The sequence below is a fragment of the Notolabrus celidotus genome, chromosome 19, assembly GCF_009762535.1.
Source record: "Notolabrus celidotus isolate fNotCel1 chromosome 19, fNotCel1.pri, whole genome shotgun sequence".
Classification (NCBI taxonomy): Eukaryota; Metazoa; Chordata; class Actinopteri; order Labriformes; family Labridae; genus Notolabrus; species Notolabrus celidotus.
This window is the reverse complement of record NC_048290.1, coordinates 24,381,657-24,400,518: the sequence shown is the minus strand read 5'-3', so window position 1 is coordinate 24,400,518 and position 18,862 is coordinate 24,381,657. Positions and strand designations below refer to the sequence as shown.

At 38.6% G+C, this 18,862-nt stretch overlaps 1 long non-coding RNA gene across 1 annotated transcript in view; it reads left to right on the top strand.

Annotated features, from left to right (window-relative positions):
• Window positions 1–67: 67 nt before the first annotated feature.
• The window catches only part of LOC117830820, a 59,182-nt gene continuing 40,387 nt past the window's right edge, over window positions 68–18,862 (top strand). The window contains exons 1-3 of the long non-coding RNA XR_004634849.1: window positions 68–192; window positions 1,094–1,159; window positions 3,048–3,166. This is a non-coding gene — a long non-coding RNA (uncharacterized LOC117830820). The remainder of the gene's footprint in view (window positions 193–1,093; window positions 1,160–3,047; window positions 3,167–18,862) is intronic.

The following is an 18,862-nucleotide window of genomic DNA, read 5'->3' as shown; positions in this document are numbered from 1 at the left end:
ATTTTATTTCTTAGTATATATTTTCAATAGTTTGCTGTATCGAATTTTCATATTATTACCGAAACACATTCTATTAATTAAATCCCAGACTGATTTATTTTCAAAAGTCAAACCACCCTCTTCCATTTGTTTTGGTTGGTACCATCCAAAAATGGCGGGATTAGATCTGTACACCGGTCATCACAACAGCAGGTGAGTTAATCCTGTAGAGATACAGTTTCAAGGAAATTACAGTATGGTGGTGTGGTTTGTAGAACATCTGATATTTTTGTCTGGAGTGTTAAACGCAAGCAGCAAACTCTGAAACAAGTCTTAATTGTTAGCCATCCCCTGTTTGGGTAGTTTGGCCCTGTGGCCCACTAGCTAAGTTATGTTAGTTGTTTCTTGAGATATCTTGATGTCTTCCTTTTTGATATCAAGGATAGGTCAGAAGTACGTTTATCTTAACTGAGGGAGAAAGCTGAGTTTCTACAGCCAATACCTTAAAATACACTGCTGACTGGAATAACCTATAACATCAAGAAATCTATGTTTTGAGTCAGTCAGTATGTCACAGCTGCTTAATCCAGCCCTCTGATTGTTTACATGGTATATCCATCTACCAGTATCACCCACTACCTGGCAAACCACTATTTCATAGGTTATAGCTAACAAAACAATTCACTTAATTTAGTATCTTATGGTTAAGATGAAAAGGAAAATACCTTTCCCTGTTAAAAAAACACAGAAGCCCCAGCTCTTATCCTCAGTCAGGAGAAAACCACGTGTGTAAGAGGGAGATTATCTCTGACAAGATAACAAGTGATAGGAAGTCTTTGAAATCATTATCATGTAGCTTTAATGGTGGCAAAATGTTAGCAAACACTTTACCTGCGAGATGGTAGTTAATAAAACTGTGAAGATATCATCTTTACAAAAAGACGGCATCCAAACCTTCTTTGAAGTTGTAGTGCATATTAATCCTGATATACAATGGGAGATTACTGGGGTACAAAAACTGGCTTGGTTTGGTCTAGGATATAACCAACCAGTGTGTTAAAAATCCAATGTTAGATAACCGTTTCACTCTTTTCTTTTCTTTTTTTTTTTCCAGGAAAGGACCCACATGCATCTTCCTTTGGTTGTACCCAGAGATACGGCTTGCAAGATTCATCTGATGGTCAGTATGTTACTCTATATATTTAGAATTATGTTCCCGTTTTGAGGTTATTTAGGTTGCATTGCACTAATATAATGACAGACCAGAAAGATGTCTGCTGTACCAAACAGTGTGATTATTGGTACAACAATGGCCTTGCAGTAAGAGCAGTTTTAAAATGTGAAAGAGCCTAATTATGACCTTGTGTAATTAAGAGAGTAATTAAGTGATCAAGACTTGCAATTAGATAGCCTCAAACAACGCCTCTCCCACACCCGGAAAACACCATCTAAATGCAAGCAGAGCATGGATTGGCTTATTGAAGGCCAATTGGTTAAAAACTGTATAAATACATGAGTCCATTGTCTTTACTCTTGGCATAGCTAGCAGTGCCTCATCTGTTGCAGGCACAGATTTTCTCCAGCTTTCACTACGTATGTCTCTGAGTCTTTGGACTGTTTTGACCATAGACTGTATAAATAATGGACGTAGTATCTGTGAAGTTACTCATCTGTTTCTGAAACGCTGTTTTGAGGTCAGTCGGCGGCGGGAGCCATATTGGAAATGCTGAACTCAACTTCTCTGATGAGCTAGTGTGTTGTAAAGAGTGGGGCTTTGAGGCTCCTAGCCAACAGCTACAGTGTTCTCACCTGTCAATCAAGTCAGCTGTGCCTCTCATAATGGAAAACTTGTAATCTTTATACCTTCAAGATTGCCGCATTATGAAAATTCACCATCCGTACAGTGTGTGCTGATTGAGAAATGAGCTATCCAGACTACACTCGTTCTTTGTACCAGGTGGTAAACATGTTTATTTCTGCTGTAAAGATCTCCTTTTATGAACGTGTGTGTATGTGGTTTCTGGTAATTCTGGATCCAGCCTCAAGCGGACACTCAAGAAACTGCAGTTTTTAACTCTTTCGCATTGGCTTCAATTCTCCAAAGGTTGCGGTTTGGTTTGCTTGCAGGTTTATTTCTGATTATAATGCTGACATCCATGTCCAAGGTTATAGTTCTTTATAACAGCTGATGTACTGGGAGGAGAGGAGATTTTTAAAAGTTAGAGAGGAAAAAGATACATCGGAAACAGTCTGTATTTTTTAATGCAGTAGCATAAAGGTAAGATTAAAAGGAAAATGACTTATGTAGCAATATGTTATAAGGTTAAAGTCCTTTATGGGGCTAAAGAATAAAGGCAAAGTGTACAGTATCTCTAGAGGGTGAGGAGAGGAGAGGCTCTTAATGAAGTTAACGAGGGTTAACAGGGAGCCAAAGCATAAACATGTGATTAAATGGTGTTCATTTTTATTTTTTAAATCACTTTGAGAGGGACAATACTTTAATTTCAGGATGGAAAAAACCTAATTGTTACCGAAGCTTTTTATCAAAATACAACAGCATGAATTGTGTATATCTGGGAATATGTAGGAAGGTGAGATAAGGGGATGTTATCATTCTGGTGCTATTACAAATGGCTGCTTGAAATCTCTAAACGGGAACGATCAATATTCACTTGAATGAGAATCAATCACTGGAATGAGGCCAGTGCTCTGTGGGGATTAAGGCTCGGCCATACTCGCTGATGTCAATTCAGGTTTTATGCCCAAGAGGACACTTTGGCATTCCTCTGGCCTCAAACAGGTCAAGATTTGGGGAGATTTTACTCTGCTATGTTCACCACCCAAAAAGTTCTAGCTGTTGGAAATACCAACATGCATCCCGGGGCAACAAGACCATACACAAATACAGGTGATCAGAGCAAGATCGATCTGTAGCAGGAGTCCCAGAAGAAGCCTGCAGGGTGTGGGGAAATAATGGGCTTTTCTTTGGCAAACAGAGCATTGAATGTCCTGTGGTTATAACAGACACAACTATGTCTTCTAAACTTTTCCCTCTTTCTGCATACCAGGCGGATACAGGAACCTCTGGCAGAGGGGCCAATGAACAGAGAGAGGGAAACAAATCTGCAGGCCAAGTCGCAAAAACAAACTTATGAACATCATTTTTCTCGTGAATGCAGAACCAGTGGTGAGTGTTTTCACATGCTTTTTGCTTTGTGTTTCTCTTTCTAATAAAGGGTTAAAAATCTAGAAACAGAGCACAACATTTACATAATCATTTTCTCTGCTTCCAAGTTTTGTCATAAGGTAATTCAGCTTGTACGTGCAAATATGCACCCAACTCCAAAATCTTGACCGTCAGAGCGTCCTTCCACCCTCACATGGCTGCTTATTACAGAATGTTTTTTAGAACAATCCATACTTCTTCAGCATATTAACACAAACAAGGAAAAAAACAGATCACAACTATCACACTGGAAAAAATGTCCCTCCAAAATCAAGAAAAAAACCTTATTTCAAAGTACCTTTACCTTGAAATAAGCAGAAAAAATCTGCCAATAAAACAGGTGAAAATTTGCTTCGTAATATTCCTTAAAATAAGACGTGATATTTAATATAATATATAAATATATATATATTTAGCAATATTTTACCAGTATTTTAAAGCTTAGGGTGTCAGAATAATGAGTAACAATTAGTATTTTTTCACTCAAAAAAATATTTCTGCACTAATACATTTTATGTCAACTTCTTCATTTGAGATATATTCACCTTCATTTGAGTTGTATTATAGCTGCACTTCTCTAGGTTTAAGACCATCTTGTACTTGAAATAAGATGACAAAGTTAAATTTGAGCATTTTGAGATTTAATGTCTTCTCATAGTGAGCTGGATATACTAATATTCAGTATTGTTGTTTTTTAGGATAAGCCAGCTATGCTCAAAAGTAGGTGTTCCATTGTGTGCATGTAGTTTGAGGATGTGTATTTTTTATCTGATTTAGAAGAAACAGTGCCTGAAAACTGTAACCCACCCTTAGAAACTTTCTTTCTTTCTTTCTTTCTTTCTTTCTTTCATCAATGGAGCTGTTTTCTGACAGATTCTCCAATAAAATGCATTTACTTAAATCAAGTAAAGGGTTTGTCTTAAATCAAGATTATCCATCTTCTACAAATAAGATCTCAGCTTGAAAAATGTATGAAATGTAAAATAAACTCAAAACATCATTTCAAGATTGTTTGACTTCACAAGATATTTAAGATGCATTGTCTTAAAACAAGTCCTTCTATCTTGCTGAAAGGTTACGTGTTAAGTAAATGTATCTTAAATTAAGTAGGATAAGACATTTTGACTAAAAATGAGATAATTTCACTTGGTATGATTTTGAGTTTTTGCAGTGCAACTATAGAGTCCCTACATCAACAGATGAAGAGATACTTTTTTTTCTTACCCCTGATATTGAATTTATGTTTTAATTTCTTAACTGTGTATGCCTGACTGATTAAATGCGCCTGCATATCTGTTAACCCTCAGCTGCAATTTTATTTACTGCTCTCTAAAGTATTTGCTTCTATGAATCCTTTACACACAAAGAAATCTACTGTCAATAAAGAGTGGAGAAGGGTATGACAGGGTACACTTGTAGGCTGGCATAGTTCATGTCCATTTGCACAAGACTTATAATCACAACACCATCTCTGGGCACGCTTCCATACTGAGTAACAGAGGGGCATTGTAACCACAAGTCATGACAGTGACTGAGGGGGTTTTCACCCAGCAAGCTGTTGATGTCATTCAGGGTGAAACAAGTGAGGGGAGCGCATCAGGGTGATCAGCAGGAGCTTGCACAAGGGCCCTGTGGCAGTCATTAGGGGTGAGGCTCCCCCTTTACGTCAAACCCACAATGCCCCCTCCCTGTGATCACACCAGGGTGCACGTGAGTGGTACTGTGGGAGTTGGGACGAGGCATCTAATGCCCTTCTTCAGCCCCCAGCGGCATGTGCTGCACCTCAGCCTCCTCATCAATCAACAGCCACTCAACCGTGAGGGCAGCACAAGAGGGAGGAAACAACTCATCACAGCAAGGGTTCTGAGGGCCTTTTCACAGCACTCATTTTGACTTGTTCAGCACAGTGGTACTTTGGAGCATCATTAATTGCAGCACTGAAATGTATTGGAATAATTCTGTAGTTTTAAATTAGTTAGTGCTTTTTATTTGGTACAGCACTTTTAACAGAGCAAGCTCACAAAGTTTTTCCACAAATTGTTTTAATAAAAGAAGAAAACAAAAAAGTGATAAAACTTAAACAATAGACTTTGAAGGCACACAGCTATGCAAACTTACAACAGATGGCCAAAGGTCATTGTAAGTCAATTATTCTTAAGCTCTGTTTAGACTGTATAAGAGGAGTGTTGTTACCTATTTTCAACAAAAAATATTACATCTTGCGTTCATTAATGTCATTCTCCATCCTCCTGTCATACAAATGACAAGACACATCAAAGGGGCATTCTCGCTCACTCAAAAACTCCACCAGTTTCTGGTCCACCTTGTGTCCACCTTTTGATGGACAGGACAGCTGGAGAGAGACAGGAAATGTGAGGAGCAGAGAGCGGGGGAGGACATGCAGTAAATGGTTGAGGATGGAATCGAACCTGCGACCTCTACAACAAAGTACAAGGGGCGCGTGCTTAGACCTCCAGCCCAACGGCGCCCCCTAAAGGTAAAATCAAAACTACACTGAACCAGTGTTCTACAGTGTTAGAGCTATAACTTCAAACAGCTACTTCAGTTTCAAAGAACAATTTCAGCCAACATCAGTTAAATCCAAAATATGAAGACACTTGTCGTGCTGTGGGTTGTTTTAAACAATGAGAGCCTTGTTTCTTTAGCTGTCATGACAGCTTCTCAGCAGTTTAACAGTTTCATTTGCACAACAAAAACTAATGAGAAACATGCCTGAGAATAAAGCGGTTCATGTTTTTCAACATATTATTCCAATTAAATTCAACTTGCTTCTCCTACCACCCAAAATATTGTTACCATCCTGGGAATATCTGCCTTGACAGGGTGTAACAGCACAGATCACTATTGTTGGATACTAACACTGTAACTGCAGTCCAATTGTAAGAGCAGTGTGATGCTGTAGTTGCTAAACATGAGGCAATCAGGGAAAAACATAAAAAAAATCATAGAAATTCATCACAGTATGAGTTAAATACCAGAAGGACTCCACATTTTCTTGCTGTTACAGAAGAGAAATGACCTTTTCTGTCTCAGTGTTAAAAAACATATGAGTAACATTTATGGTATATTAGCCACATGGTGGCAGAGTAGTACAACACTGCCAAAATGTTGCAATGCTGTGTGGAGGGAGAAGACAGTAAAAAAGCTTTGTCTCAACAAAGAAGATTTAATCTCAAAAACTACTCTTAGATTAGAGTATGTGTTTTGAAATATTCCCTGACCTCCCGACCTCTGCTCTGTGTAGGTTTGAGTTGTTGGCTCGGGGTGCTTTCAGCTGAGGTGCTGTTGGCAACTCATCTTCAGAGAAATATGGCACATCCCACTCAGTAGGCCAATGTCCAGTTGATGTTCGATTATTTTACTTTTCTTTAGTGAATTTGCCCAAGGTTGAAAATAATTCATTGTTTATTTTACCATGGCAACAGAGATGGATTGATTTTTTTTTTCTCTAAAACTATCTCCTGCTTTTTAAAGAATTGTTTTTTAATGCGTGTATTCAAATGTATCCATCATCATCATCAGATCGATGGAGTGAACCTGTTAAACTTCTTAAAGAGATGAAGCCTGTAGCTTGAATATGATGAGGATAACAAAGTTCTGTTCATCCAGCTGTTTGTCTGCTAATTAGTCCCCAAAGTGTCCAGTGAGTCCTCTTTAACTTTGAGGTATTTTGCTCTGATTGCTCCAGTTATGTTGCCAAGAGGGAAATCATTTACTACTGAGAGGAAAATAGAAGACAAACATATTGATAGCATTACAGCAGAAAAACCATGGCTAACAGTGAAGTGGTCCGCAAACATGGTGTCATGTACTGTAAGTGGATGCAAAAGAAAGCTTTCATTATTCATTGCTTCCCCTTTCTGGAAAGAACCTCACAGGAGAGCCACGACTGAGTGACAGAATATTCAGAAGCTTCACACCAAGAGTGAAACCAAGGTTCACTTCTGCCTGCAGTTAGCAAACACAGAGGAACAAGGTAACAGTTTTAGAAAGATGAGATAACACCTTTAACCCCAAACTCAACAGCTTAGAGAATAACTTAGTTTCTGTATGGAACCTTTTCTCAGGTGAACTAACTCAGCTAAAATGAGGATATAATAAACCCATATTATCAACACAGCTGTGGCTAACAAAGCTGCTATACTGACTTTGGTCAACCAACTCCTTTGAAAAATCTTACATTATACAACTTTTCTTTTTACGGTCTTTGGCTAATCCTGTCTTTGTTTTTTGGTCAGAGTTTTGAATTTAATTGTTTTTGCTGAAAATTAGGGTCAACATTGAACCTTTTTGATCCTAGCTAATAATAGAAAATATTTCTTTAAGCAGTTATTACAAGCAGAGGTAAGATTGGAAAAAGCAAAACATCCATAGACAAAATGGAATAGCAAAAAAAAAAATGGTTCTATTTAGTGTCTTCTAAACTTATTTATTTTACATTAGGCAAGGCAAGGCAAGGCAAGGCAAGGCAAGGCAAGGCAAGGCAAGGCAAGGCAAGGCAAGGCAAGGCAAGGCAAGGCAAGGCAAGGCAAGGCAAGGCAAGGCAAGGCAAGGCAAGGCAGCTTTATTTGTATAGCATATTTCATACACAAGGGCAACTCAGTGTGCTTTACATTAAAACATTAAAAACATTGGAAACATTCAGACAAACAAAAAAGAGTACCATTAAAATGACAAATATAATAAAGCATAGAAAAGGAAAGGAAAATTACAAATATATTAAAAGTACATTTAAAATTAGCATTTAAAGCGAGTGAAAATAAGCTAAGATAGGAAGACTGTGGTAAATAAAAAAGTCTTAGTCTTTGATTTAAAAGAGGTAAGAGTTGGAGCGGACCTGCAGCTTTCAGGGAGTTTGTTCCAGATATGTGGTGCATAATGACTAAACGCTGCTTCACCACGTTTCGTTCTGACCCTCGGGACTGAAAGCAGACCAGTATCTGAGTTCCAAGTGAATTATGATGCTAAGGAACTGTCCAGTGTGTTAATGATGCAGGGACAGTAATACATGTTAGACATTTTATTTTGAAGCTACACAAAGCTAGTCTGTCAACCAACTAACAAAAAAATAAAACACTCCTGACATGTTTTTACTGTTCTTAGTCTTAGGATTGTAAGATTGTCACATTATTCAGAAAAAGCCATTGAATAATAATTTGTTCAACCCAATACAATGTTATCAATCAATATGCTGTCACTACATATTCCTGTTTATTTTTAGACTGGGAGACTAAAGAGCCAAACACATCAGAAAAAATGTAACACCACAATGAGGGGGAGCACCTGATACCTGATCCCCCTCATTCATCCTGCTCTCTGGGGATTTTCTGTTCACCTTGTCACCATTAACTGTGAAAACAGAAGATTTTATTTATCAGCTTGATCATTGTTGTTGTAGGGCCCAAACATCCAATCTGTTCCTTTAATCAGTACTCTTACCTAACCAATTTTACCATGGATCAAGTAGTGTGTGATAGTTTTATTATTTAGGAACATGCCCAACGTGAGCACCAAACTATAGAAGTTAGCAGTAGTGTGAAGGGTAGATATTTGATTGTCTTAGGAGGAGGATCTGTTAAAATGAATGCTGAATGTGCAGGTTGAACTTCCTTAGAGGAAGGGATTGTAAAGCAGTAAATACACACATCAAGTACCTCTAAATGGTAGTTTGGTGAATGTACCAATTGTCTGAGCTACCTCTAAAATTATGAATGTTTTATTGTTTCTTATTTGTCTGCTTTTGCCGTTTGGAGCCTCTACAGCACAACAAAAATGGTTAATTATTAAAAACTTCAGAAGGGCTGCACAAAGGCTTAGGTAGGACCTGTAAAACATGAAGACATATCAGTCCATCAAAATAATGTGGCAGATTATTTTTATATGAAACTCTTCAAGTTTTTACCATTCCAGATTATCCATGTATAAAATAAACTCTGTTTATCCCAGACTTATGAATTTCTTCTCAAAATAATCATAAATTAAAAGTTGGTCCTAAGAAAAAGTCTGGTCTGTCAGAACAAAAGCTGAATGTCTTCACAAACCTAAATCACATATCCTACTTTGAGATGGAGAACTATTTCTTAAAGAGCTACTCATTTATTTAGCCTGCCACATACTCCTGTAGATATGCATTTTTTATAGTTATTAGAAAAGGATAAATCAAGGCTAAAGGGGAAAAAGGTAAGCTTAGATATGTTGCTGATAAAGTATTAGAGGCATTTTTAGACTGGGGTAATGAAGTATGGCAGGAGGGCAGATTGCCCAGAATTTGGAAGCCAGTAATCCTATTAATTAAAGGTGGATTGCCTCCCTGAAATCGTATCTTTGGGATCTTTGTGAAGTAATGGAACATATGACAATAAAAGGGCTTATGAAGGCTAGAAATGAATAATGTCTTTAAGAGGGATCTCAAAATGGAGGGTCACCATGGAAATGGAGAAAGATAGAAAATAAACTGGAAAATTGTTGCAGCTGTGTCCTTGATGTGGATGAAAATTTGGATTTTATATATAAAGGTGAGTTTTTATCAGACGACATCAAACCCAGACCCCTTTTTTTTCTTTGGTCACCGTGTTCAGAAGGAAGTATGTCTTACTGCTGTTAAAAAAAACCTACTGATCAAACACTGCTGCAGGAATGCTACACCTCATCTTTCTTTATTCAGTCAATCAAAACTAACAAAGCAGCAGCAGTAAAAAGATGATAACACACACACACTTTACTGCTGCATAAGGATAGAAACATGTTCATTTGTAGATGTAATAAGTCTTGATCTGATGCCTCATCAACTTCCAGAGTAAAAAAACTTAACTACATATCCTGATCATCTGTTTTGCTGATGACTGAACGTTTATAGTTGCACCTTTTTAAAATTTAAAATTGCACTTTTATAGATGGCTGGTTTCAGTGGGATTTAACATGTTAAGATAAATACAACATTTCAAGCTAAAATGTTCAAGATGGCAGCTAATGGGAAAGATGCATTGATTCAGTTATTCATTCCTCAACTTGAACCCAAAATGAACCACATAAACCAAAAGTAGTGATAGAGGCACCTCGAGACAAAGTCAGGGTAAGACAGGTGATCTCTACACAGATTCTTGCAATGCAACAACCACTGCAGTCATTCTTACTCATACATTGATGATCAGTAACTTTACTAGCACAGCCTTAACTCCTACCTGAGCTACTTTGATTTTACATGGAAGGGCAGTGATTTGATTGTGTGGTTGTTTGTGAGTCATGAATGTGATTTGCTGAGGAGGTACTCAGGGTTGTGTTCATGGAATAGTTAAATACCTGTTAACTCAGCAAACGAACAGAACAGTCTGTCCGCAATGGAAACACAGTGTGTGTTTGTGTTTAGTAGGCAGTGTAGCAAATGACAGGTGGAGTTGCTGAAGTTAGTTTATTTTTACTCTCCCTAAAAATGCCTACAACCATTGCGCCAAAAACCAAACACCCAAAAGTGTGATTTTTTTCCAAGACCAGGCACAAATTATGGCAATTAGGGAAAGCAGGCATTGAGGAAATGTGTTCTAAGAGCTGGATAAGTATCGCAGTTCACTAAATAGCAAGCTGTTCATTAAATTATTCAGCCAAAATAAAAAAGGCTTTCGAAAGCATTCGCTAAACAGAAAAATAGACTGGACTAAAAGCAAAGGCATAGTGAAGCTGAGAAGACACTGTTCCCCTCTGGGGACTTCGTTTGCTTTGTATTTGTAGAGCCACCAAACAGAAAAACGACAAGTTTCACATCCTGAAGCTGCTGCCAACCACAAGGCAAGCTGTTCTACACCAAATATTGGTGGAAAATTCACCAAAGCTAACCACAAAAACTATGGCTACGTCTCAGTGCATGGTAAGAGACATTACTATAACAATGCAAACAAAATTACTGGGATTTTTAGGATGGGAAAACGTGTCATCATCAACATAGTTTCTGAACATCCTTAGTATCAAAGGAAAGCAAAACATTCCAATCTAACGGTAATGTCAGTTCGGATGTATTCAAATGCTAACATTAGCTGTAGCTGGGCTGATTTACCTTCAATTATGTCCTGAAACTCTGGAACCTTTCCCTGTTTATATATTTTTAGTTGCTGAACCGTCAAAAAGTAGTGCAATGGTAAGGCATTAGATTCCTAAATTGATTCATAACCTTGAACAAGGTTGCACATCTTAATAAAAGTATGTGAGCCTCCCATCCTGAGCTTAAAAACAGAGGAAAATGGTGGCCCTTTTAATGTGGTGAGCCCTAGCATGATAACATGCTCCAGAGGATTGAAGATGTCTATTCATTAACATGCTTTTCTGTACTTCCAAGAATTGCAATGAGTTGAAAAGTTAGAATATTCACGTGTTGGTTATGTAGGATCGCTGAAAGCTGAACCTTGATCATGTATTCCATTGTGTTGAATGGATTCGGGTCTGAATTATATAACCTTGTAAAAAAAAAAAAGCCCTTACCCACATCCTCAGTTTTATGGTTCACTCTTGTTACAATGCATGTGCTGTCAAACCCAACCTCTGCTGTGGGATAAATATCAGTCACATGCATACCCTTTACTGCAGCAGAGGAATGTTGGTTTGCATCTTATCTGCTGCCCAAAGGCACTATGATATTTATTTGATAAGGCTTTAGGCATCACAAAAGGTTGTGTAAGGTTAGCCCATGATTTCATTACATCCAAGCTACACAACAGAGTGTGCTGGATATGCTCCTCATTGCAGAACAACAAATACAGATACCTTGTTTTGCCAGATATTGTTCTAGTGTTTATGATATTGATATTGAAAGAGAAGTTCAATCTTGAGTTGACTCAACTATTGGAGTATTGTTTGGAAGATAAGAGGCCCTGAAGAGAGGAAGCGCTACTGTATGTATGGGTGCTCAATGACAGAGGTAAAGTTCACTTTATTTCTGAAGAGGAAGTCTGTTGAGAGTTCACTCGCTGCTCTGACTGCAGGGCAGCAGTCTCCTGGCATATCCGGCTTGCACAAGAGGGGGGCTTACAGAACGACAACAGAGCATGCAGAGAGGGCCTCAAGTTGGCCATGTATTAAAATGAAACAATCTCAGTACATCTAATATTTCTGGGATACACATATTTTTTGGATTATAACATTCATGGATGTATAAATCAGCAGTAGCAATTGATATTAAATCCATGTGGCCATTCATTTTAGCTGTTTACCCTCAACAGATAAGACACTTTGCTGTATCTCTGAGTCTGTTATATCTGTGCCGACAGCATGGCTTTAAAGATGGCAGTATTGGTCAGCCAGTTGGTCTTAATGTTGATGGCTTTAGATCAGGTTTGGTGCAGAATTTAATATCTCAACTCCCATTACTTAGAGTCCATGACGCAGATAATCGTGGCTACTTAAAGTTGAAATTTGATTGCTTTTAGTTATATTCTGGATTCACAAATGCTTAATCAAATTCTTCATTTATTAGCATAGCATAGCATAGCGTAGAAGCATGAATGGGCTTTTACTCCCACACCATTACGAAGCCAGTTTTGGTTTATGGGTATTCTCAAAACATATTATTATCAGCACCTGCAGCCTGTTGCACCAGCGAGCAGTGTGTACAAACGTAACCTAGTTTGAGCGTAATTTCTCATTTAGGAAAGAGTTCACACTCTACTCATTTTTTTTGTCATGAGTTGCTTTTGTTTTTGTGTTGTATTGTCCTAGTTGTTGTGTTTCTTAGATTTTTTAGTTTATTTTGTTAGTTCCTGAGGTCCTCCTGTGTCTTGTGGTACCCTGTTCTAGTGTTGTATTCCTTGTGTGTTTCCTGTTTTTTTTTTTGTCCTTGTTCCCTGTGTGTCTGGTTCAGTTTTTCTTCCTGCTCGTGTGTGTTTTCCTTCCTTGTTGATTGTCATCAACTGTGCCTTGTTGGTCTCACCTGTGTCCTGTTACTCAGTACCTAGTGTGTGTATATAGTCTCTGTGTTTCCTCCCTTCTGTGTCAGATCATTGTCTACCCTCCTGTGTGTTCCTCGTGTTTCTGTGCTCCAGTGATTCTTGTTCAGAGTAAGTTTTGTTTTGTATCTGCATCTTGGGTCCTCCTCATTTCTCCTCAACCTTGACAGTTTCGGGCGTTGCACACAGCTGAGATAGTTCGAATGTAAGCCTAAGTTACAACTTAATTCTTACACTTCGCTCCGTGTAAAGTCCTCCGTAGAGTACCGGTTGCCCTGGCGCATTGTTTTGAAAGGTGGGATGGTTTGGTGGATGAGGAGATACAGAGGGTTCTCCCAGCTATATTAGGTTGGCAACGCGTTATCTGCAATTGATTACATCCTTTGCAAAACTATGAAGACCAAGACTTGCCCTCCTGAGTATTAACATATGTTGTAGTTGATAATTCTACCACTTGATGTCACTGTTATTAAACACACATCGTAGATTAAGGATTTAGGCTATCACCTTACTATGACACTTTATCAAGATTTACATACCTTTTGTTGTTGCTCTGCGACAGTAGCGGCAGAAAAAACACCTGCATCAAAATTGGTGCTTTCCTCTGATTGGTTAGTTTGGATGTTACAGTCCACTAGTTAAGATGAACCTTACATCTCCATGGTGAAACCAAACTTAAGTTACAAACTAGCTAGTTTCAACCAAGCGGCAACCTCCGGTCTCAAAATATGAAGCCCATGTGGAAGTGTTATAAACAGTTTATAACAATTCCACATGGGCTCCATACTTTGAGACTGGATGTTGCCGCTAAGTGTAATCCAAAAACCGGGTAGAAGTCAACACGTGAAGAAGAGAAAATCCTCAGGGACTATGAGAGCAGGGAGAGAAAGTTCCAGCCACACAAGACTGCTGGAGTTGGCTGGAATATGATGCGGCTAAAGATGGACTCCAAATCTGCTGTCAGTACCGGCATATTCAGACAATTAAGTTGAGTATAGACAAGATAAGTTAGCTTTGTTTGGGTATTGTAGGAATGACTTGTTACTCTTCTGCTGTGTACATAAATGAGCATAATTCGAATGCAGGGCTAACAGTTTATCCAAGCATTACATAAAGCTGCAAACAATGACAGGCAAGCTGACGGTGCATAATGACAGTAATTCTCTGAGTATTTTGCCCCCTGTCAGTCAGAATGAGGTGTTAAACTCTTGACTGTTACGTTCCTGGGCCAGTGGTTACACTGACGGGGCCAGTGATCTTGATAATTTAGCTTAATGTCAACCTCTGAAATATCATTCAAGTAAAAATTAACAATTTTATAAAGCTCCCAAATTGTTATTGTATTGACTGGTCTTTAAATGTCATGTAAGAGTAGTCCTGTCATCAGCTACTTGTCATTGGAAGTGTTTTAATTGAGGTAAAGGCTTCAATAACTCAACAGAAAATAAAGAGATTCATCGAGCACAAGAGGACTGAATAGCTTTTCTTTTTATTCAAATCCTCATTTGCACAAAAACAACTTTTGTTTGGGTTTGTTCAAACAGCTCCCTTTTAAAAAGGTCACTAATCTGGACTCTCACACAGAGAAGTAAGACTACACTGAGCCATTATCAAGGCGTGCCAAAGAAAAGCCTGACAGCGGTCTCTAATGGATGTCAGATGGGTCAATAGGAGGTTTCAGAGGAGGGCAGTGGCTTGATCTGACTCAAAGACGGATGGTTCACTGCCAGATGTCAGGGAGGGGTTGATAATATCATTCAGGAAGTGGAGCAGAGCACAGCGACTGTGCGGGAGGGGGAGCGGGGAGTGTTTTTCCGAGAGGGCAGAAGTTAAGTCTACTCATGGGAATTTTTTGAGGACTTCATTTAGAATGAGTTGATGGAGACATTAAGCTCATGTTTTAAGGGTCAAAGGAGGTGATGGTGAACTGACGGTTAGTTTAAAGTTTATCCTTGGCTGTTGTCACTCTGTGTGAAATGAAAACAGAAGACAGCAGTGGAGCTGAAATGGGAGAGCAGGATTTATATGAGCAACATATGGGGAGACTAGAAATGTTTGCAGCTGGTAGAGTCAGAGAGAGACAATCTGAGATACTTATAGTCTTCCAAGATGGCCAGACTTATGAAATATCCTCCCAGCTGCCCGAAGCCTTGTTCGTTTAATACACCAGGTGGTTTACAGCCAGCGGGCAGGTGAGAGCAGATCGACAAGCTTAGAGGAAAAGGGGAGAAGGTCCAAAGGGAATAGGAGGGCAGGTTTAAATGCTTGGGTCACTGAGGAAAACAAGACAGAGTCATCTGGCGAGGTCAAGAGAGGGGAGCTGACGAGGAGAGGAAGCAGAGAAATCATGATAGACCGAGCGTTGGTGGTGGTGTGAGGAAAACCAGTTTAAAAGAGGTATAATAGAGAGGGAATTAAGTGCTGGTCAACAACATGGAAAGGTTCAAGAGAGGCTTGTGGCAAGGACCTCCCTGTTTTCTCTTTTTTCTTTCTGTGAAAATATCAGGAGGCCTAGAAATAGGCAGGGCTGTTGAACATGTCAAGGATTACGGATATTTATTGTTTCAGAGCTGTCATCATAGGGCCAAAAAAAACCCTACTTGTACCCATGGTTGTCCTCAGACCTTTTCCCCTTATTATATATTGGATGTTTCAGTGCTGATGAAAAATCGGATTTTGGCACAGTGCCAGCTTAAATCTTACATTTCTGTACAAAGCTCTTTTGACGTTTCCAAAACCTAGAAAGGACAAGCAGGCATTTCTAAATAATGAGTGTGAAAGAAGAGGAGAGAGAGAACTTTCAGTGTAGAATATTTGTTCCGGATTTACTGATATATAACACTCAAAGGACCCTGTTTGAATCCAGGCTATTTGATTGTATGGTTGAACGTATCCCTATTTGACCTCAATTCTCACTACTTAATCTCATCACATCTCAGCTGTGTGGCAGCTATTTGATCTACTTAAACTGATTGTGAGATTGACTTTCCCTACAACCTGAGACAACATTTAAAGATGTGACCCTCTCTGTTTAAACATTATGTTAGCATCATGTCATAATGTAGCTTCACAAAACATCTACACCCAAATGTTAAATTTATTACCAGGAAATCCAGAATTTAAGTTGCAGTCTGTTTCTGGGGTTTTCCAGAAAAATGTTCAAACTGCTCTCTTGTGTGGAAACTTCCATTTCATCCAGCAATGTGCAGTTTCTATGCAGATGTGTTGCTCTTTAAATTCCCACCTGTTAATGCCCCTCTGCCAGCTACCTATACAGTATTTGAGCTCAGCCTACTGTAGAGTCAGACAGACCAACTGCCAGCAACTGATTTCACAATCCCCTTCCGCTTGCCACTCGTCATGGATTTAGGAGGTTTTCAATCAAACCAGTGCTCCACAAGATTTGTTTACTCAATAGTGCACCAAGTTATATTTTGGGGCATTTTTGCCTTTATTAGGTTGGACAGCTGAAAAGAGGCAGCGAAGGGTTGTGGCTGGAAGTCAAACAAGTGACCGCCTCTTTATGACCTAACTAGGGAGAGAGGCATTGAAAAGTAATGCTACAGGAGTTGTCTGCCTCACTATGTATCCAGCATACTTTGCACATTGAATTGATTGCTTTCTTTTTCAAGTGCCACCTGCTGGGTAAAATACTGTAACTCAATAAAACACCTCAACATACTAGTATAATGGTTGGACCGGTGTATAGGACACAGCTCATTGTTCAGATGACAAAAGAGGTATTATGCCCCAAATTTTAATATTGTGAAAAGTGAAAGAGAGCTGGCATGGTGACAGAATTTTGAACTTGGATATGATACCAATAAAAACAAAGCAATGTTGATACTTGATTTGTTACCACGGCATTCAAATTGGTTAAATCTGTTATTTTGGTTTCCAGCCTGCACATTGTGCTGTTATAGAAATAGTCACTGTAAACATGCCAACCTTTGGCATTCAGTTAATAACAACGAAAGACTTCTTTAATATGTTTCCCCAAAGTGAAATATATCCTCTGGATTGTCATCCATAATCCAGAGGAGTTGTGTGGTGGTGTGTGTATCTGCAGAGATTGCGCTCTCTGAATGAATTTTATAATGTTCTAACTTATTAAATGTGCATCGATCATTGTACAATGCTGTGAAGCTCCCTGTCACCAGTCCCAGGGTCGGGACTAATAGAAGACATAACAGGACTGGGTGACACCTCTGTCTCTCTCTTCTGCTTTATGCCACTCAGCAAGAGACATAAATGTGTATTTATGCTGAAAATGCTGAAAGGACAAAACAAAACATCATCTTTTGCTGACCTTTGAGTGCTTGAGGCAGCTTCTGGTTGAAAATATGTGTAGATTTAATTTTTCACTTACAACCATAAAGTGAAGGAAAAAGCCCCATATGCTATGTATATACTTCACAAACCCCACTGCACCTCTGTCTGTCACTGTTTTAAGTGTTTGCTGTACTTCTGATGTTTTATATATACTATATGTGAAATCTTTCATTTTCGATAACTGCAGTTTTTGCCCAGAATATATATATATATATATATATATATACACATTTTTTGTACCTGGTAATGTTTGCAGGAGTTAAAACATTCCAGCTGCACACATTAAAATACTGTGTATTAAATGTTTGGTCTTTAATACCATATATGACATTATACAATTTATCCGCTGAAAATGAGCTTGTTTTCAGTGTAGGCTTCATCACGTCATGTTCAAGCAGTTTTAGAGTGTAGTGTATCTGCAGAAAATACAAGGGCATGTTATTTGAGTTTAAAACACCACATTGCTATCTTAAAGCTCCGGTGAGAGACTTTTGATTCAGAATGATTTTGGCGCCCACTGTGGACAAATCTGTGTCTTTTATTTATTTGTCTTAGTTTTTTCTGAAGAAAAATCTCCTGCTGTCTTTTCAAAAACATATGTACCACTCACTGTGAATCTTTCCTTTGGAAAAAGTAAAAAAATACTGTTTCTTCAGCATTATCCTTTGACACCAACATGGCAGCACTGATTACTGACATTAAAAATGACAAATGAAGATTTTGTTGCTGATGGCTTCAGCATCAATATGATGATCAGTGTGTTTTATCAACAGCTACAAACTCCCCACATTAGCTTGAATGTGTGACAGGATTTTTTGCATTTTAGGTTTAGCTTTTAACTTCCCAGGCCCACTCTAGGAATTTAACCCCTGCTACAGGAGAGGCAGTATTTGCCAAATAATCAAATGTTTTTCACTTAATCTTTTACTATTTTTGTTCATGTCATGCATTTTCACTAAGAGTAACTCAACTCTCAAACCGACTACAATGGTAATTATGTCCCACTACATTTCCAGGAATTAAATTTGCGATGGCGGATGACTGGTTTTCAATGTGTGACAAAACAGTCACGAACAAACCCCCTGGCCCCAAAGTTCGCTGCATCTATTTAAGACTTCAATTTCTTGAACATTTTTTCAAGAGAGCATCTCTATACCTCCTTTGAGCAACTTGTCTCCCTTTCCGTTGCTCAGTCATTTTTATGGATGGCACCAACTCCTACCACATGACAGTCACAAGGCATGGCTGCAGCAGAACTCTCCCTTCTCAACAGTGGATTTTATTTATGTTCAATCTCCAAACAAATTTCCACTGTTGGTTAAATCAGTCCACGAAAGAATACCTCCCTCACAACCTGGAGACTTTTATTACCCAG